Source organism: Poecilia reticulata, linkage group LG21, assembly GCF_000633615.1.
Source record: "Poecilia reticulata strain Guanapo linkage group LG21, Guppy_female_1.0+MT, whole genome shotgun sequence".
Classification (NCBI taxonomy): domain Eukaryota; kingdom Metazoa; phylum Chordata; class Actinopteri; order Cyprinodontiformes; family Poeciliidae; genus Poecilia; species Poecilia reticulata.
The window spans coordinates 20,022,909-20,044,507 of NC_024351.1; the positions used below are offsets into that span (position 1 = coordinate 20,022,909).

Genomic DNA, 21,599 nt, shown 5'->3' on the forward strand with positions numbered 1-21,599 from the left:
CCGTAGGAGAGGCTTGTACGGCAGTCAGAAAAACATTTATTAGCTTCAGATATTTATGTTTGACTCCATATAAAACAAATTTGAGTGTGCGCTTTATTAGTGCTGCCATATTCAAAGACAACCGACTAACGATGGCGGAGCGCGTTACATGAGAAAGCCTTGGCATCCCCCGTTTTTGTAAAAACGTTATGGTGGCACATCAAGCCGTGTGATTATGGATTAGAAATCCTGAGCTCAAGAGCAAAGAAACTGCATCTGTTTTCAAATGTGGTGAAAGGAGCAATTTAAATGTCCCCTTTGCAGCCAGCGCTGATGTACAGTGGAGAATACTTCACAACCTAACACCTCATCTTCTTAAACAATGGCCGAACATGGTGCCAACTCTCTGAACTCCAGAGCGCCGTCGTGCCTCACTCGGCCCAAACTGCCGCCCGTTGAAACTTCTCTTTAGCAGCTGCGTGCAGCGCTTTCAAACATCTTAAATTTGTTTTCCAAAGCCCAGCTGAAAGACGGCTTGCAGGAAAATGAATGTGGGCAGCTCCGGTGCAGAATGTTGGTTGGAATTTGAATCTGTTGTTTTGACAGCAGCGCGACATTACAGAGGATTTTCTGCTGTTTGTCAATGTTAGACAGGAATTTTTCCTGTGTCAGTTCTTTTGAAATAGCAACATGCTCTATTCTTGCAGTAGATTTTGGTTTTTCTACCCTCTGCCTCTTGGCCTCAGCTTTTGGTCAACAGATGACTAACAAAGATTATACCACTCCTTGTTAAATCTGGATAGATCACATGTCTATTGGTTTTGTAGTCTTTATAAGGAAAACACCAGAAAGGTAAGGCCATTATGATGATTTCACTTGTAACTAGATAACACTAAACTATCATAAATTGTTGAAAAGCTTGTTTGTTTCACTTTGAATTATGCCATATTTGTAGAGGAAATACATTTGTTGATTGAGCAGCAAAGTTAAGTACAACGGTTGACAAATCCTCTCTACTAATGCCAAAAAGCTTTGTTACAACAAAAAACAAATTGTACACATTCACTTACTGTGTGTAGAAACTTAAATATTGATCCCCTAATAATTAGATATGGCAATACAATTACAAGAAAAGCAGCACACCCTGTCCTGATATTGCAGAATACAGAATTTGACACCTTCCATGCAAATATATGTGCCCTGTTCAAAACGGGACATTAGTCTTAGGCTACGTTCACATAGCAGGTCTTAATGCTCAGTTCCGATGTTTTGCTAAAATCTTATTTTTTTCCCCCACAACTTCTGTGTGAACAATTTATTTCTCCAAAGAAGAACGTAGACGTCACACCAGCGCACTGTTTATGGATGCCACCTGTAGATGGATCAATTTTGAAATTATTTAGCAATGGGAGCCAACAGTATCGTCACAAGATCAAACAACGCAAAGGAAGCTAGTAAAAAGAAGGTACAATTAACAGAGACGGTTTTTATTTGGATGTATCGTCGAAACTGGGAGTGGTGGAATTGTTATGTAATGGCTTCAGTGGCAGACTCGTTTCATGAGTTCAGACTTTTCAAAATTCAAATTTTCAGCCATGTTGCGTCCGGTTTTACCGCATTTAGCTTTTGCTAGTTCATAGTTATGACACAGGTCTCACTTGAGTGATGTAAAAGTCACATAAAACGCGACATTTCCATTCAGACTGTAGATACAAATCCGATTTATTACAGAACTGACAAATCAAAATATTTTAGGGGTGAAAATAGAGTGGGGCCCGTCAGACTGCCATGATGAAGCCTGATATGGGCTGTATTTGCCTGTTGAGTGAACGTAGCCTAAGTGACACATTTTTCATTTGACTTGATGTTTCAAAGAATAAGCTTCATATGAATGTTTCTTCATGTGGTCGAAGATTCATCACTTTGTCTAATATGGTGAGAATAGCCAGTTCATGTTGACATACAAGTTTTTCAAATCTGAGAAAAAATGTTTTCACACAAAAACTGCATGTGGACAAGGGATGTGAATATAGGGGATAATTCTGGTTTATTGTAGGTACTTCCTGGCTAACATGCTGCGGTGGCGGCTAGGTGCTAAGTGGCATCAAAAAGCCCCGATCCTCCTCCATATGGCTTTGAAAAAGTGTTATTAGGGTAAAACCGAGCTCTTGACCCCCATTATTTCTGCGCTTGGTCATATTTCTCCATCATCATCACAGGCCCACGCTGAACTTCACTTCCTTCACCATATCAATGTCTGAGACAAAATAACACGGCGGGCGTGCAGAAACACACACTTAGACAGAATGTCATCACAACGTGTGTTCATCACCTCCATCAAGAATGAAGCAACTCATCATCTGCTCTGGAAAAGGACACACACACTCACACCTAACTCCCACACAGCTACGTTTCAGTTTGTCATCTGGGCACACCAAGATGTGCGACGTCTTCACTGTACTCATCCCCTGACAGTGCGGCTCCTCTGACATTTACCCAAAGCAAAACAAATTCCACCCATGAGCGCGTTTCCAATACACACGGAAAAAAAAAAACGTTTAAAGCCATACCCGGAGTAATCAGAGTGTAAGAGCGTCCCTGGATAATAAAGGCAGCGGAGGAAGAGGACGTAGAAACAAGCTCCCTCGCTAGCTGACTGGCGATATTTTTGCGGCGGTGCAAATGAGGCCATTTTGCTGCTGATAACGACGCGGGTTTCCACGGTTTAGGGGCTAATTTAAAGAGGAGGACCGCTCCAGACTTGCAGCCCATACGAGTTGAGTATTTTTCTCCTCATTTGAGCTTTGCTTTCAAAGCAAAACGGACTCAATAAGCCCCTTTTCTTTTTTTTTTTACATGTCTGGGCCCATTTATGTGAAAAGCGTTGTGTAACTCCTCCAGAGGCTCCCTCTTTCTTTCTCTTTTCTTTGTACCCTCCGTCCCCCCTTCCCTCTCCACCATATGGGAGATTGAGACACAGCATGTTTTGAGGATGGAAAATTGATTATAAATAGATGATGTGGGGATCCACGGTAACGACAGGCGGAGAGTGCTCTGTCCCACATTGCCCATGTCTCAGCTGAAATGATGCAGCACTCTGATGCTTTCCAGAGTATACTCCTATGCTTTAATGCTAGTAAGTTATATGCCGCTAGGGAGTTTGATTGGGGGGGGTCACCTAATGGGCCATCCTCTTCCTCTTTGCCTTGGAAGAGCGTCAATTTCTTCTTCTTCCCCCACCCTGCCACCCGTCGCTTTCTGTTTCTCTTTCCAGAAGACTGGTTACAATAACTACAGCTCTCACAAACTCCGGTCAGAGCCCCGGCTGTGCGAAGAGATGGAGGAAAAGCACGCACGTAAACCCGACCTGCACATCCAGAAGTCTGCACACGGTGACTCACGCCTTGGAATCCTTCAATTTGAGGGTAATAAATTGCAGCAGGAAGCAATTGTGTCACCGATGTGCTGAATGAGATTAAATTGAAACCCGGCTCGGTGACAGTGGCACGCTCTCAAAGGGGGAGAAGCACCCGGGCGGCCCCTCGCTTTGACTACAGGGAGATGAGCTGAAACAATTCCCAGAGTCCCCCCTCACCCTCGCTCTTTTGCGATGCCAAGGCTTTCTCTGGGTCATGAAAACGTTAGTCAGGTTGAGCACTCTTGGCAGCGGAACTGCGTCTACATACACGTGTCAAGCCATAACCTACACTCCCTTATACTATTTTTCTCTTCGTGAAAGATGAGAATTCGATTGACAGCAGCAGCATCTAGTCGGGTAATTGTGCAGGCAACCAAACAGATATGGAAATGCGATTGCTGCGTTAAACAGCCACAGGAGGTTCTTATGATGATTGAAATATGTAGGAACACACACACACACACTCGGAAATAGACAAACACTTATGCATTGCCTTGTGAAGGTTCTCTAATCGCTTGAAGTATTTCACAGTTTCTCACGTTAAAACCACAAACTTCGATGGGTTTTATTGGGAATTTTATGAATTAACAATGCAACCCTCTTACCATCCATCCATCCATTTTCCTACACCCTTGTCCCTCAGTGGGGTCGGAAGGGTTACTGGTGCCTATCTCCAGCTAGCGTACCGGGCGAGAGGCGGGGTCACCCTGAACAGGTCGCCAGTCTGTCGCAGGGCAACACAGAGACACACAGGACACACAACCATGCACACACACACACTCACACATAGGGGCAATTTGCAGAGACCAATTAACCTGACAATCATGTTTTTGGACTGTGGGAGGAAACTGGAGTACCCGGAGAAAACCCACGCATGCACAGCGAGAACATGCAAACTCCATGCAGAAAGACCGGGGCCGGGAATTGAACCCAGAACCTTCTTGCTGCAAGGCAACAGCTCTACCAACTGCGCCACTGTGCAGCCCACAACCCTCTTACCATTTTACCAATAAATAAAATAAAATTCTTCTTTCCTAGTTAGAAATGTAGGAAACGTCTCAACTAGGACAGTTAAATCCAGGTCTTGTAAATTCACTAAGTCCACTGAATCAAGGCTCCACTGTAACTCTGGAGGTGCTGTAGAGATCCAAAACCTCGGTGGCAGAATAAGTTGGTAGGAAAATTGCTGATCACGTCCATGTCCACAGTCCGAATTTCTAAATGAGTCGTTTTTCAAAGAAGTTACTTTAATGATCAGAGGTTCCTGAAACACTTGAACGCTGAACGAGTCTAATTACAGACACTCCAATCAGCTCAATGAGAAATCCGAACTAAGTCCCACCACTACATACTGTAGATATATAGCTCCTCCCTCTGCAGTACTGCTCAGCTGATGGGCGGCTATGTTTGCTCTGACTGCAGGTGTCATTGGTGACATACACGCACACACACGACTCCATCTTTGACCCCGAAAAGAGAAGTCAATCCGATTCCCCCCAGATCGCTAAGGGGGGGCCCCAGCGTAACTGGATAAAGGCTGTTGTCTGGCTCGCGAGTGGAAACGCAGTCATAATCTAATAAGAGCCCAACCTGCACCCAACATAAACCATAGCTAAACAAGGCCCACGCAACGTGGCCTCCTTAAGCAGGTAATTTGGTCCCTGGCTGGGTTTAAACCGCCGTTATTCTGTTACGTTCCCTCACGGCCATCTGCTTTGCTCTCCATCTTGCTCCGCTCTGATTCCCTCCACAAGAGAAAAAAAAAAGCCGACGTTTGCTGAGCTCGCAAATTCTCTCACAATGATGCTGTAGTCTGCGCAGACAGCTGATTTCAAATTCTCAACCTCGTCTGTAACGTCTTGTTTTATTCTAAGGCAATTATGTTGTTTTTTTTTCTCATGCAAGATAAAAAAATAAACAGCATGTGTCGAGAGCATCAACAAAGGCACGTCTAAAAGCAGGCGGACAATAAGATTGGCAGAACCTTGTTTTCTCGTTAAGTCTGTGAGTATCAGATAACGCGTAGTGTTTTATTGGGTGACAGATAAATAAAGAATAGCAGAACAGCGTGTGGGAAGACAGACACCGGTCTAAAAGCCCTCCATTCATCCCCGAGTTATGTTTCAGCTGGGTTGCAGTGTCAGATTGGACCCTAATCTCCTCCAGATGCCCCCACAGAACAGAATTATCCCCACCCGCGCAAGACCAAAAACAAGGACAGAACCTTGAGAAGGCGACTGATTAGCTAGGTATGCTGTAGTTGTAACTTGCTCATCCGTCTCCTTGGTTTTGTTTCTGTGCATCATTGCTTTCTAGTCTTGACTATGACTGTATTTTCTATAGCTCTTTATCTTATGCCTGTTCCTTGATGGATGAGAAGAACAAGGGAAATATATGCATAGCCCTGTGATGACACACCACCTGCTTTTATGTTGGATTCTCAAACAGATGTGCCGTCTCTCTCTCTGGCGTTATTGGGCGTATTAAAGTGCGCCGTGGCTTTGTCTCCCTGACTTTGTAAATACAAACACCCACAACATCATTTGCAAAAGCCAATTCCATTTCCTGCTCTATAAACTCGACCGACCGCATTTGTTTTCCATGGAATCAATAAAAAATAAACCGGAAACTTTTTCAGTGTGTGAAGGACAGCTGGTGCAGTCGACACTCTGCGGGGGGTGGCAAAACCCCGGATTTCATCATACGGAAAGGAATTTTTACAATGTTCGACATTTGTGTTCAGAACAGAGCACGTAATTTATTCCCTGGCATTTTCTTTTACAAGTCTTCAGATTTTTTGCATGATGAACGCCACATGAAATTAGTTTGGTTTCAGAAGCACTTTGGGGTTTAATGAAAAGAGCTAGCTTACGTCAAAAGTTTTCAAGAAAATAATTATGGTTTTCAACAAACTTGTACAGAGTAAACCAAAATCAAAAAACAAAAACTAGCTAAAACAAATTATTCAGTTAGATGGAAAAGAGTACCAGCAAAGTTAGTTGACATGTTCTCTTTTGCCAGTAAGAGAACATGGCGTATTAACTGGCGTATCTGATTACGCCAGTTAAACTGATAACTCTCCAGTAGGTCAGTGTTTGTATCATCTATAATCTGTAGGAAGACAAAGGAGTTGAAATTTAACTTGTCGCTAACAAAACTGGCTAATGACAGTATTTCCGCTATGCTAATGGCTGTGCAGTAGTATATCAGATTATTCATACAGTTATGTATTTTGGTCTCATGGTCCAGAATATATTAATTTAAGGATTAAAATTGTTAATAAACAAATTTGTGTTAGACATTATTCAGTACTTAAGTTCTTGTCAGATAATTGCATATATTATAGTAACACCTTATTTGAAGGGGGTTGAATAAGACTGACATGACACTTTTATAAACATGACATAACACCTGTCATGAACATGAATAAGCCTTCATGAATATTTATGACTGCTGTCATAAAGCGTCATTCGGTGAATTATGACACTTAACACAAAGTTGACATTCAAAATGTCTGTTATGACAACTTGACATTAACCAAGAAATTATTACTTTTTAAACTTTACCTTTAATAACAAAGTTACCCAATTTTTAAAGTGCAATCAGTAATACTTAAATTTATATCAGTAATGATTTCTAGGTTAATGTCAAGTTGTCATAAAGACATTTTGAATAATGCCAACTTTGTATTAAAAGTGTCGTAATTTACCGAATGACGCTTTTTGACAACAGTCATAAATATTCATGAAGACTTATTCATGTTCATGACAGGTGTTATGTCATGTTTATGAAAGTGTCATGACAGTCTTATTCACCCCACACAATAAAGTGTTACCATTTTCTCCAACTATGTTTTTGGATAAAGTACTTATCTTACTTGAGCCACATCTGTCTTCTCAGTGGAAGAAGAAGATAAAGTGGTTTAGGATATAGATCAGTGGTGCCCAAAGTCGGTCCTCGAGGGTCGGCATCCTGCATGTTTTAGTTCTTTCCCTGGTTTAATGCACCTGGATCAAATGATGGTTCGTTAGATGGCCTAAGAAGAACATTGACATGCTGAGAAGGTTGTAACTACCACCAGGGAGAAAACTAAAACATGCAGGATGCCGGCCCTCGAGGACCGACTTTGGGCACCCCTGATATAGATCAAGCTAGCATTGTTTTTAGACACATCTGATAAATCACTATTAAACTACACATTTTGATCACCAGTTTATCCAGACTGCTTCAGATTTTTTTGAGAGTCACAAAACATTTTCTTAAAAATTAGAGATTACACATATCCTGTATCCCTGGCTAATGTATGCGAGTGATACTTGATCACTTTATTACACCAGTTAATCAGATAACTCTCCAATCTCTCAGGGACACCGACTATAGCGTGATGAATCTTCATTCCAAAAGTCAGACCAGAAGTAATTATAGAAAAAACGTAACGTATGCTAACGTCACAGCAAAAGTAGCATAGCCCATCCTGATGTGTTTCACAAAACTTGCCTCAATTCTTCATGCCTGACACATGTGAATTTATTTTTCAGATATGCCAAGATACTTTCGATTGAGTGGTAACCTAATTTTTTTAATTTATTTTTTACATGTTAAAAAGCAAATCTTTCAAGGCTGAACATTTATTCTCACCTGCTGAGGACAGGGTGTAAAATATCCGAGACGATGCAGAGTTTTAAAAGGCCCCACAATTTGAGAGGATGTCTGTCTGTCCTTGTAAAACAAAACTGTAAATACGCAGATTGAAATTTACAAGCCAATTGAGCCGCCTGGAATTGAGTCAACTTAGTAAATGCTGAAGAGGAGAAAAGGAGACAAGGAGGCCTGGAATTATGTAGGCCACTCGAGCTGAAGTGTGGTCAGGGACGGACTGGGCGGCTCTCGCCTCGCTCTGGGCCAGGTCTGCTGAGAAGGTCATGTGAAAGTGGAATGTGGCTGAGCTGGACGGACGCCAGAGGCTGTGTTCAGTTGAGTTGTCACTTTTTTAAGCAAAGTGAGACCTGTCAGCCACTTGGGAGACATTCTTTCTCTCCATTTCAAGTAAATAATTCCTTAATATTGATGAAAAAGTACTAGATCCATTGTCAGATAAATGTCTTGTTACAAGTGAAATAATCTTAAAATCGAACTACACCGTTTTCATCAATATTAAGGAATTATTTTCTTCAAACAAGCCTCTATATCTTGATAAAAAATTACATTTACATTAGTCTTAATTCAAGTGTACCAAGGTATTTGCACTAGAAGCTAGATCAAAATCAATTGGTAAGATTTTGTGTTTTTAGGGTTAGAATCAAGTCTGCTGTTTAACTGGACCAGCTATCTTCTGGCAAAAAAAGGTTAAGATTCAGTGATAGAAGGGAATCCGTCACTCAGCAGGCCGCCGACAGAGCGAGTTAACCCAGTAAGCGACATGCAAAACAGGAGAATAATTGTGTTTTGTGCCAGAATGCAGACTGTCCTTACCACACTGAGGCATAAAATAAACAAACGGGCAAAGAATGTACACAGGTAGTGAGGCCACACTAACGCGTGTATACAGACAAGACATATATCCACAGAGATATGAAGGTATTCTGATAGTACCGCTCTCAAAACAGTGAGAGAGAGCAGCACCTCGTCCTGGATAGGCATCTTCAAGATAAACCAGTTGGTACAAAAAGAAATACAAATGCACTCTCTTTTTGGACATGTGAAAAAGCTTAGAAAGAAAAGAATTACGGTAACCCCTAGCAGGAGAGGCAAGGAGTTACGTATATGGTGTCAGAATGTTGTTTGGGTTGGGAGCGATACCGTCTTGTGTCAACCAGGCTATTGTTCCCACCCGCATCCTTGAGTCACAACTCTTGGTATTGCAATAAGAAACCAGGCGGTGATGTCATGCTGGAAATGGAAAGAGTAACAGGGCAGTCTAGAAAGGGGGACGAAAACAAAGGTACTTTTTCATGAGCTGCCTAAAATCTCATCAAGTGGCGACTTGAACAGCGTAAAACTATTAGGGGCATTGAAATTTGATCCAAACCATCTTTTGCCTCGAGGGCAGAAAAAGGATTAATTTACTTCAAAATAGAAACCAACACAGAGCATTTCTAAAGTATCATAATACACCTTTAATCTCCTGACGCGAGTAATGTTACAGCATCAAACTTCAATGCATTTAATTTAGATTTTATGCAACCAAAACCGTAAAGCAGATCACTGTAAACAGGACGTACTGTAGGATGTTAAATGGTCTTCAAATTTAGAACCCCTTTTTGGTGCAATTACATGGCAGCAAACCGTTCATTTGGGGAATGTCCTAGCCAGTGTTGCAGCTCAGGAGGCTCAAATGTTCTGCATTTTCTTGGAAACGTAGCTGCAGCTCAGTCGGATTGAATAGAAGAGCAGCAATTTTTAAATTAAGCCTCAGATTTAAAACCTATTAGCTCTGTCTATATGCCTCCGATTCCAGGATTGCACTTCACTTCTGGCTATACAATAATTGGATCCTGACATTACTGGCCATTGTTGGCCATAAAGAAAAAAAACACATCAGCACCTGTCCTTTTGGGGATGAATTTAATATAAAATCTCCCCAAAATTTCCTTTCTTGTCTGATTGAATTCAATCGTTTATTTGAAAGCTTCCAGGTGTGCAGCTTCACAGCCTTTTTTTTTTTTAGGATAAAAGCTTCTTTTAAGGGATCACAGTTTACACTGATGTGAAAAAGAACCAAGTACAAGCATATCTTGCAAATGAAATTGTAGCAAGGAGAAAATCCCTTAAATGTAGCAGAAGGTAGGAGAAAATTGAAACGGCTAAATTGTGTCATTTAACAGTTTGTTTGGAGCATAAACACAGAAACATCTGTGTGCTGCAGATACCTGCCCGCATCTCCACCGTATCTGTGTTGTGAAGTGGGACTCATCTCCATTTCTCATCTTATCAGCTGCTGCATTTTTGGGGGGAGGAAAAAAAATTTTTTCATCTGTCACTATGAATTCTCTGCTTCTACATAAACCACCTGAAACGGTACTCGCAAAAGCAACAACAAAAGGTTTCTCGCTCCGGAAGATCCCAAGTGTTGAAGACATGTTCCTGAAGGCGAGGTGAGTTTTTATCAAGTGCGAACATAAAAACGGAAGATAGAGAGGAAAGTTGAGGGCAGACGAGGTCGAGAACGTGTCAGAGGCAGTTCGAGGTTCGGTGTGGCTGGAGCAGAAAATCACAGAGAGAGGCTCCATGTTGGCAGGCCTTCTGGCTCGGCGTCACCGATGCATTTTTGGCCAATTTACGATGGCTCCAAAGCAAACAGTAATGGTTCTGCTTACGGGCTGTAAAACATGTGTGTCAGCCTTCTCAGTCATTGCCAGCACTGTGCTCGCAAAAAAAAAGAAAAAAAAAATGAAAGGAAAATGGCACGATGGTATTATTACCTTTCATATCAGATCAACACTAAATGTTAACCTCATATTCTATAAATCCTTGTCTTAAAAAGGCCCACTTGTGGGATTTAGATTAATGGTACGTTGGACGACAGCATGTTGGATACTTCAGTACAGCATTTGTATGCTTTGAACAAATTAGTGAAAACGATCTAATGCTTAAACTATTTGTACATGCATTTCCCACGCTAGTGATCGACAGGACTCCTGTGGTTGGACGACATTCTTCCACCATTAGTATTGGTCCACTAAGTTGGTCTTGTACCAAAATAAGTATCAGCCCATTGTTTCGTCTAGTCAGAATCAGTCATATTCACCAGCTCTCTCTTGGGATAAATCAAAAAACCACAACTTTTTCAAAGCAGTCCTGAATGTAGTCTGTATATATGTCCTCGTCATGTTACCATTTTCCAAAATGTCAGCAATTAAACATGGTGCCAGGCGTTTAATTTGATTGGACACTATAAAGGTTGAACTACTTTTAAATAGAGTATTAGAATATAAAGTTATTAAAACACAAGACGATGCCAATTAGGAATCATGTCAAAGCAAGTATCTAGATGCATTGGCACATTATTTGTTGCCCAAACTCTGTTTTCCTACTTACACACACAAACACAGATAGAGTTTTCTTACATCTCCACTTTGTTCAGAGTTTTTGTAAATAATTGTTCTTAGTGTGGCCAAAATCCATAAAAATGCTTTTGTTTTCCCAGATATCCATCTACGTGCAGACCACGCCTAAGACCAAGTAAGGCTGTTTGTAACCTGATCAAAAAACCTTAAATAGGTAAGCTTGAAACAAGTTCAAAGTCAAAAATTATTTTTCATGCAGGAGATTTTGTTCTTCAGCCCTGGAAGATTTGTAATCAGCAAAATAAGAATTATAAGAAAATGGGGTATAACCCAAAATCAAGCAGCCTGCCACCCTACAAACTGTTCCAAAATCAGGCTGATCCACCTCAACCGGGAATAAAGAGAACTTAATTTCCAGATTACCAGAAGCAATGTTTACAGTGCAGTCACACTGTTTTCCTAATTGATATTATGTAAATAGGCATTTTATGTAGGTCTGAGATGCTCACATTTTGTGAAACATTTATAACATGTGTACATTTTACATCATTTACATTCCTCCAGATCCCCTGTTACAGACTGTATGACCATCTGGGGATGAATGTTAAGGATCAAACCCTCTATTCATCACAAACGTATTAGAAAATTGGTCCCGCCGCCACGCCGTTGGAGCTACATCGAGAATTTCAGCATATTGAGGTGAGAGAATTTATTAGTACAGAAAAATCCGTTTTAATTATTAATAAAATAACATATGCTACAATATCAGATGTATAAAAAGCTAGTTCTGCAACATTATTTGAAGTCATGTTTCTTTAAAAATGCGTACATGAAAATGTGACAAGGGCCTTAATGTAGTTTTTGTGAGAGGCCTTTAAGCTAAAGAAAATCTTTGTTTATCTAAGCATGATTAGACCTTGAATATTAAGCAGGCACAGCCAGGTTAGCCGTCACATAAAACTTAAATTGCATTTCATTATCCGAGTGAATTTACGCCATCAGATCTTCATTTGTTAGCTGCTACTTTGCTACATAAAACCAAGCAAGTTAAACTTCTGAAAATAATTTTTCTTCTTTTAAATGTCAGTGTTGGGCAAGTAAAATAAAAAACAATTCAATTCTAATAAACCATGTTTTTTGTTTTAAACTACTTCAAGTAAAGTCAGAAATATCTGATGTTTTTTTTTTATTGAAGCAGTTCCTTGCTTTCATTCAGGAAGGCCTGGAGGTTGAGCTCAAATCTCTCTCATTATGCGTTTAATGTTCAAAAATGTCTTTATGTCAAAAGAGTTTAGATTCAACATTTTCTGTAGCATTGTTGTTGTTGCAGTCAGGCTGATTTTCTCGTTTAGGTTGGCAGGGCTTCATTTAAGAAAGATTGCATTTCACCACTGATGCTTACATAAATAATGCTGCACAACGAAGGTCATTGTGGACGACTCGGCTGCACACTGAGGTATGTCGGAAGTGGTGGAGTATTTTCCCCCGCTTGTTTAGCTCTGGTCATCTTGTAGAGACCAAGGCTAAATTCTTAAGTGTTTTTCTTTCCTCTTCTTCTTCTTCAGCTGTCTGTAACTCTGAATGACAGATCGCAAATAAACAGGTTGCTGTGGTCGCTAAGCAAGAGATTATGAGCGTTTGATGAAAACGTCTGTTGGTTGAGGTTGTTACAGTTGACGTCAACGCCGTGGTTCGACCTCCAGATGCTGAAGTGAATTAACCGTTAAGGCCTTTTTTTTGGCCTTGGTCTTTGCGTTATTCTAATGTCTCAGCAATGGACTCTAATCTAATGACCGTGTTATAAGTACCCAGGTATTATCTTCAAAAAATATACATTTGCAACATTCTTTGTGAACTATTTAGTTTCTGTTTATTTTACAGGAGGAGGAGGGAATTCGAGCCCACTTGGCGGGATGGAGGCTAACTTGCAGATGTATATAGACAGAGCGTTTTTTTTTAACAGACACTTAACTCCAATTAACCTTCATTCTCTGATTTGCCTTTAATCACATTATCCTATGGTATTCAACTCCATTTTCGTACCCCTCTGCTACATGCCCAAAGAACAGTGAAGCGGAGCAAGAACAAGCTTCTCCTTGTGTTGGATCTCCCTATTGGCTGGTGAAACATGCTATAGTCTTTGTGCGTTTTCTCTTTCCCTACTCTAAGATCTCTCTCATTACTTCTCGTCTTAGCCCCCTCTCTTCGTCTCTCTCTCCTTCTTTCCCCGCTCCGTTGCAGGATTACCCTCAGGCTATGTCCAGCTTCAGACAACGCCTGATTCATGCCCATAGTAGGCTGCTGCCTTTACTTGACTCCACTGTACAACAGGATTGGGCTTGAGCAAGCAAATGTTTCCACATGAGAGAAATTCAAGAGGATTGTTAAAAGGGAAAAAAAAGTCAAGAAATGTCATCCAAGTGTGCTTTTTATTTTGAACATTTCCATTTTTTTTTTTTTTGACAAAACTCTCCAGACTAAGTAGGTCATCGCTGTGTCAAAATAATGTTGGATAATTTTACTTCTTAGCCTAAAACTGTAAGAATGGACAGTATTGAAACAGAGGCATAAACCGTTTTTTTTCCCCCTTCTTTTTTCCTCCCCCCTCCTGCTTCTTGCAAAAACACATTCCAGCTGTCGAATGTGTTCAATCCTGCAGCAATATATAAAACTGTTTCAGACTACCTGCCTGTCCCCTAAAGCAATTACAAGTGACAGAGCTCACTTTTGGCACTTAAACCCAAATGCCTCAAAAAGGTGCCTGTTGAGCTGTCACCTTCCCTGACACATTAGTAACATGCTTTGTCTTCCAGTTGACACATGAATGACAATGCATGGAATTCACAGATTAGGAAAGATGTCACTTCAGGAGACTTCTCCACAAAAGAGAAGTACTGTGTGACGTTTATTTTAGTTTTAAAGCTAATAACTGCAGGCAGGTTGTAGTAGAATAATAATAATAATAATAATAATAATAATAATAATAATAATAATTAAAAAAAATGTAAATTGCACTGTACGCTAGTTTAATTTAGCAAAATTTGATTAAAAACAATTCAGTACAAAAATGTTAAATTAGATGGAACACAGTGCCAACAAAAACAAGTAACCAAGCTTAATAGAATAAGCAAAATAATGTGATTAGGCAGAAAATATTTAATTAGCTAAAAATGACTAGGTACAGTAAGGTTAGCAGATACATGTTAATCATTGTAAATGACTTTTAAAAATTATTTCCTGAGTTTTTAAAAGCCAGTGTTTCAAAGATTATTTCTTATTAAATTGGAATAAGCCATTTGAAATTGGTGTAATCTAGTTTAGTGATGCTAAAGATAGCATACAAATTCAGCAAGTAATCCTATGGGTTTTTTTAAGTAGCTTTTAGGCTACAAAGGGAGGTTAAAGTAGTTAGACTTGTTCAAAAGGGCACATTATGACTTTTTTGTAAAATAAAATAAAAAGCTACAACTAAGCCTTAATTTCAAAATTTGCTTCTAAAACAAGACATTTTTAAATAGAAACCAAAGTAAAAAGTTTAAATTAAATGCATAGATTTGTTTTTATTTGTTATTTAACGCAGTATGACAAAAATGATGCATGTCCTTTCTAATAATCAGTGGACATACTTGACTGGTATTACAGACATCAAACCCTACTTGTGACTGCCGACTGGTATTTTAAAAATCTACCTCAACTTCTTGAGGTTGGAAACCCTCTTTGCCATCGCCCTAATCTTTAATTCCTTCCACACATTCTGTCATGGATTATAGCCACAGAGTCCACTCTGTGTTATTTTTACTTTAGTGTGAAATCTGTAAAGATTACTTAAATTTAAATATGTCTGATATGTGAATGAATTATAGTTTTTATATCTACGTTTAGTTAAGTGGTTTCGGCAGTGATTTGATAGAGCTGTTAAAAAAAAAGAAACATTACTTTTAATAGTTGAAATACGGTACACGACGGCTGGAGTTTCAGAAATACTGAACAGAAAACTTGACATATGTTGACATGTTAGAAGACAGAAAATATAAATTTCAAGGCCTGAAAAAAACAAACGTATTTGATTTCTTTAAAAAAAACAGAACAAGACAAGTGACTCAGGGAAGGTGAGCTCATCTGATCTCCAGGGGAATCAGTGTTATGAAGTGCTTTATTTCCTTTTTGGCACATTATAGATCTGACCCCTTGACTCATTCTGCCATTCAGTGGATACGGTAAAAGCTGCCATTGAATCACTCTGTAGTTGGAATTTCTTCTTTAAAAAAAATAAATAAATAAAAGAGTTTTCTGTACAGCAAGTGTGGATCTTCAGTAAAATAAACTTCAGTAAAATATGTTGACACCGGGGAGGTATGATTGTTATTCTCTATAAGATACAACGCTCTGTCATTAATCACATGCATTGGCAGTCGGGGTCTGGTGTTCAGCGCGCCGAAGGTGTATTAAGTGAAAGCCGTAAATAAAGCAGCTTTGTAAATTGAGTGCATTCGGGGGCAGCTCTTTTTACTGCCGACGAAGCTTTTGATCATAGCGGATGTCATTATTTTCTTGGTGTGTTTACTTGCGTGAGGCAGAGGAAGACTTCACACCTTTTTTTTTTTCTAAATAATGACACCTCTGCAACAAGGCAGAGATTAGAGATAAATGTTTGCGTTTCACCCTCAGACTAATAAAAAGGTAAAAGTTAAAAGGCTCCAAAGTTATTTTTAATGGCTTTCAACGGAGAAAAAAAAAAAAAAAAAAAAAGACAATGGAAGACTCCAGACTGGCCTTTAAACTGATTTGAATTTTTAAAACGACCCCCTGAGAAAGCATGCAAGTGCTCTTTTATCACGCTCGGTTCAAAAAAAATAAAAAATAAAAGAGCGAGAGAGAAAAAAAGAATGTGTAGCCAACCTTTTATTTACCATCACCTGTAGGTCGCTCATTAAAATCATCAAACCTCTTTAAAACTCTTCCTGGGATGCTTCACGTCACCTCGCAGGTTGACGAGATAAGCGCGAGGTCATGGAGGAACAACAGGCATCGAGCTAGAAGGGAACACGGCGCTTATGAATAATGCATGCACCAAAGGTTTTGTCTAATGGCACTCTTAAAAGTTTTAAAAGTTCATCTTTCAGCTGAGGATGCTCTTGGCTAAAAAGCCTCTTTCTCCCGCCCCGTCGACGTACACGAAGTCATCCTCCAAGCTCAGTGTGAGTGAGACACTGATTGGTGTAATTATGTTTTCAGTGATTACTTATCTTAATGGCACTCATCACAATATGAGACATGAATCACAATGATTTCCGAATTAAGTTTCTGGAACAGAGTGTCTTTTTTCTTCTTTTTTTTTCCAACATGTATTTTACCAAAAAGGAAATAAAAAAAAGGCTGCACAGCCCCCAAAGCCATCCACACACAAACCCTTCTACACACTCACATGTTGAAAATTTCAAGAGGGCCACTCACCATCTCCAGTCACTTGGTGGTCATGGCAGGGTCAGAGGAAGAACAGAGGCGCTGAGAGAACGGAGAGTGCGACCCCACAGCGTTTAATGCTCACATCCCAGGCACGAGGAAGAGAGCGGCCGGTCTCGCTAACTTGAAAGCCCAGACGGAGTGCAGTGGGTTCCTGCCGCCGTGAGTTCAGAGGAAGCCGCTCGGTCGGTCAGGCCACAAAGGAGAAGAAACAAGACGGACAAAAAAAAAATAACAAAAAAAAGCAGGGAGGATTCACAGACACTTCTTCCTCTGTGCTCCTCGCTTTCCCCGGTGAAACTCGACCTCCTTCGAGGAGGACACGGCAGGCAGGCAGGCAGGCAGGCAGGCAGGCAGGCGCACAGAACCAGTTCCAGACCTATCCCACTCCCGACGGCTGCCTCACCCCCTTCTTCTCTCTCAGGTTTTTCTCTAGTTTTTTTTTTTTTGGTATCGCTTAACTCTTGGTTCCGCGGCCCGGGTGATGAGCTCACCGCGGGCTCAGGTTTCAGCTCCTTCGGCTGGAATGCGAGGGCAGCGTTCGCAGAGGCAGAGGTGCCGGGCGAGGTCAAAGGCTACCAGGGCAGCTTGGAGGAACTAGGACGACAGGGGTATCTGTCATCTGGGACCAATGGAGGGAAATCTGAGGGGCCTGGAGAGCCGAGAACATAACAGGAGTTACAAGGGTCACGGGTTACGGATGTTGTGGAGCAAGGCAACATTTGACAGCTCTGGAGGCTATGGACTAGGCGACGCTATTTACACGCTCAAATTCACACACCAACACGCACTACCACTCCTAAGTGCCAGATTTACTGCTCACTTAGAGACCGGAGTGTTTTCCTCAGGGAGAGACTTCTTTTTTCCCCACATCCTTTTGTTGAGCTACTGCTTTCACAGACTTAGGTCAGCAATTTGAAATCTACAACTGGATTAAACAAATTTGTCAACCCAAGCACAAAGGGAATAATAGTTTAATTTGGTCAGAGTATTGATACAAAAAGATACATTTAATGGTAATTAAGCTAATAGCCTAACCCCGACTCAGCTGGAGGAAGTGTTAGTGAGTTAATAAGATTAAAAGAGTAGATAGAAGGTAAAACTAGAACATTTCTGAAGAAATTTAAACGGGGCCTGCCAAAGAGTGTCCGTTGGTTGGAACCCAGCGTTCTGATGCTAAAAATAAGCATCGATGCTAAGCTTAGCTAAAATAATATTAATAGCGTGTGGAGAATCACAAGAATATTGACCAACATGGACATAATGCACTAGTGGGTGCACTGCCTTAACCTGAGAGAAAAAAAATAGCTAAAATGCTTATTTCAGAAAGAGGTAAAGTTAGTGCACCACCTCGCGAAGCAAGTGCACTAACTTAAGAGAAAGACAGCTGAAATACTCATTTTAGGAAATGCTTATTTTAGGGCGTAGTCTTGCTACCCGAGAGAAAAAAATTGCTAAAATGCTTATTATAAAGAAAAGACAAATGTTAATGCACCACCTTGCTTGGCAAAGCCGTGCGCTGACTTGAGAGACAGAAATAGCTAAAATGCTTATTTTAAGGGTAAGAGCTAATGTTAGTGCATATCCTTGCTTAACTTGATAGAAAAAATAGCTAAAATGCTTATTAAAAGGAAAAGACATGTTAATGCACCGCTTTGCTTCGCATTAACGGTAATAAGAAGCAGCAGTTATTTTGAGGTGTAGAACAGGTGTTCATCAATGAACTGCAAAAACTCTAATGCTATGAAGCAGAACACAAACCATATTGTTGATTGTACTGCAGTTGTACAAGGGTCTACAAACAACCGATTGGCTTGAAAATAAATTCAAATTAGACCACCTTTTACCAAATCAAACAGGTCTACTTCCATTTTAAATACTGAAGACTGAGATTCACCTCTTTTCTGAGTTGAACATTTTAGAAAACTGGTAGGAGGCATTCTCTTTGTTATAGAAAATTCAATAGTCTTCGAGAGATTCAGTTGTTCAATGCTAGCTTTTTGCTGTTTGTTTTGCTAATTTTTTTTCTCAGAAGTGTTCCTCAAGGATGATCACTCAGCCCCTTCTGATGTACGGTAAACTAAAAGATTACTGCATTTTTGCTTCTTCATGTTTTTTGAATGGCAAAAAGCTGCTATTCACTTAGCTTTCTTTCAATTTTATTTAGCTTATTTTTTTCAGTTTTATTTGTCCATGTATTGCAAATTATGTCATCTTATGATGATCTAAAATTTTTAGGTTTAATTTTGAAACCAATTTTATTGTTCTGTTTAAAAAAAAAAAAAATTAAATAGAGCATATTTTCCAAAATGACTTAAATCAGAAAACCTTAAACTTATTCTCTGAATGAGCCCGTCTCCTCATTCAGACTCGGTTTTTAAAAGTTTCTGTTTAACCTTTTCAGTTTTTGCTGTGACTGTACACATTTGCAGCGATGATTCATTTCCTGACTTATGGACATCAAAAAACATCAAGTTTACGTCTTCCTTTTCTTCTCTTGCTCATTTTAACAAACGGCTTGGAGAATTAAAACTCTGTCACATATTTATGCCCCAGGGAAATGGAATAGATAAAAAATGATCTCAAAAAAATCTTTTAATAAACTATTTTTATTGGATTTGTCAAGATTTTTAAGTTTAAAAACAACCTCAAAATAGGATCTTGAAGCTATTGAATAAAAGTTTTCAAACTAAAGGTTGGATTTTTTACATCCCCCCATGTTGTTACCAGAAAAGCTGAGATGTTTTCCCTCTTCTCGTCTCGTGCTTGTTTAGGGAATGTGATGTCCAGAGTGAATATTTGATTAAATAACTTAACCTTCTTAGTTATAAGACATTTCGAACAAAGTGGTCGTGCATTTGTATTCTTACATACAGCTCTGCCAAAAGAAAAAAAAGGGGAAAAAAATTAAAAACAAAATACCTGTTTCAAATTAATTTTCAGAAAAAGCAGTTTTGATTAAAACAAGTCAGTCCACAAAGCCTTAGCAAGGGAGAGTGCATTTACTGAGGAAAAAGCTGGCCAAAGTCTCAAAGGGAGATTAGTTAAAGTGCTGAGATTTAGGAGGAATTATTGCTGGGTTTTTACATCCGACTGTGCTTAATTTAAGATGGCGACCCTACAAAGCTAACGCACATTTTTACCAGCTGCACAGAGATTTCTAACTGTGCAACAAAATAAATTGCATTCTCTTATTTAAAATAAGTTTCCATTAAAACTGGCTCTAGATTTTTTTTGTCCCCTCCACCCCCCATCGATTCCTCAGAACATACAAAAACTTAGCAAGCGTCTCTGTTTTTCTAGGTTTGAATTCTAGGGTGGGTTAAAAGTTCTGAAGATAATTTAAAAATTAAAATATTTATCTCACCTCAAATCCGTAACTGTAATATTTTTTTCCTCTTTCTCCTTGTCGCACATCATCGTCACTGACATTGAACTTTTCTGCCGTGCTCTCGTTGAACACACGCAAGTGCAAAACTGTTAGCAATTACTGACACCTGTTCTGAGGCACGCGCTCGCTTTCGCCTCCGCGAAGCCACGCAGGTACACCGTGGGATAATTACACGGTGTTTGTGCCACCTGGAGAAGAACAGCAGAGGTGTGAGGACAGGTGCTAATTCCAACCGAAGGCTAACCAGACGACACAAACCGCGGAAGGAAACGGCTAATATTCGAGAACAAAGTGTTACTTTGAAAGGCGTCGCTGTCAGACTGACTTTCCGGCATAATAAAAATGGCTCACTGAAGTGGTTTAGCATGTATTTGTTTCGTACTTTTCTCCTTCCTTTACCCCCTGACAACAACCACCACCACCCCCCAGCCTCACACTACCCCTGCTTCCCTGGCCACTAGGAATGTGTGGTCTTTATTAGCAAAGGAAGTGAGCACCGCAGGCCCAACATCTCAGGTGTCTTGATCCCTTTTTTCCCCCCCACGCGGCACCTCTTACAAGCGGGGTCCGGCTAATCGCTTACTGATAGCGAAGGCTTCGATTCTCCACGGAAGAGCCGTGTGTCGTTCTCTTCCTGCCCTCCTGGTTTCACGCAGTAAGCCGGTAGAAAAAAAAAAAAAAAAAGCTCGCATGTCATTTGTGCAGATGAGTGTCGGAGCGGGGCGCACCCTCGGCGGGCCTGTTCCCATGGGAACGGCAGCGATAGCGAACAGCTTGTTTTTGTGTTTTTTGGCAAGTGTTGCCGCTTGCTGGAATACTGGCAGGCACTGGGGAGGTCTGATATGCTAAAAAGAAAAAAAGAAAAATCATTGCCAGGTAGACCCTATGAGAGAAGATGTTTTCACTCCCTCTTCCTCCGTTGTGTTTTCACATCCACACCGAACTCTGCCGGGTTCACACGGCTCCGGCGGAACTTTTTCACCTGTTCTTCTGACCGAACTCGGTTCATGTTTCAGAGTGTGCCTAGTGCCACGAGCTGACAGGCTGAACTTGTTCTCCAGGGCTGAGAGAGGCCCCCCGAGGGGGGTTTTAGTCAAACGACTGCAGGTTAGTGTTACGCGTCTCCACATGCCTAGTCGACAGACTTGGCTTAGGTTCTGACCTTACCACGTCGCTAAGGAAATTCCACACCAGTCGGGAAGAAAGAAAATAATCTCCTCTTTAACATAAAATTTCCAACGATAACATCACTACACGGTTTAGCTGACTTCATTAGCATATTTGTAATTGGAGCCCTTGTCGCATTTCTGAAAGACGTCGACCCTTGGAAGGACTCCTTGGT

At 40.4% G+C, this 21,599-nt stretch overlaps 1 protein-coding gene across 3 annotated transcripts in view; it reads right to left on the bottom strand.

The window, feature by feature from the left end:
- Positions 1–20,912, bottom strand: part of flrt2 (fibronectin leucine rich transmembrane protein 2) — a 59,358-nt gene extending 38,446 nt beyond the window's left edge. Inside the window, exons 1-3 of one of the 3 annotated variants that reach the window (XR_532476.2) lie at positions 20,234–20,815; positions 16,858–17,518; positions 16,293–16,436 (exon numbers count right to left, since the gene is read on the bottom strand). The gene's annotated coding sequence lies outside the window, so the exon portion shown is untranslated. Of the gene's footprint in view, positions 1–16,292; positions 16,437–16,857; positions 17,519–20,233; positions 20,816–20,840 lie in introns of those variants that run through there. The other 2 variants (XM_008398213.2, XM_008398210.2) reach the window with 2 other exon arrangements.
- Between the last annotated feature and the right edge of the window lie 687 nt (positions 20,913–21,599).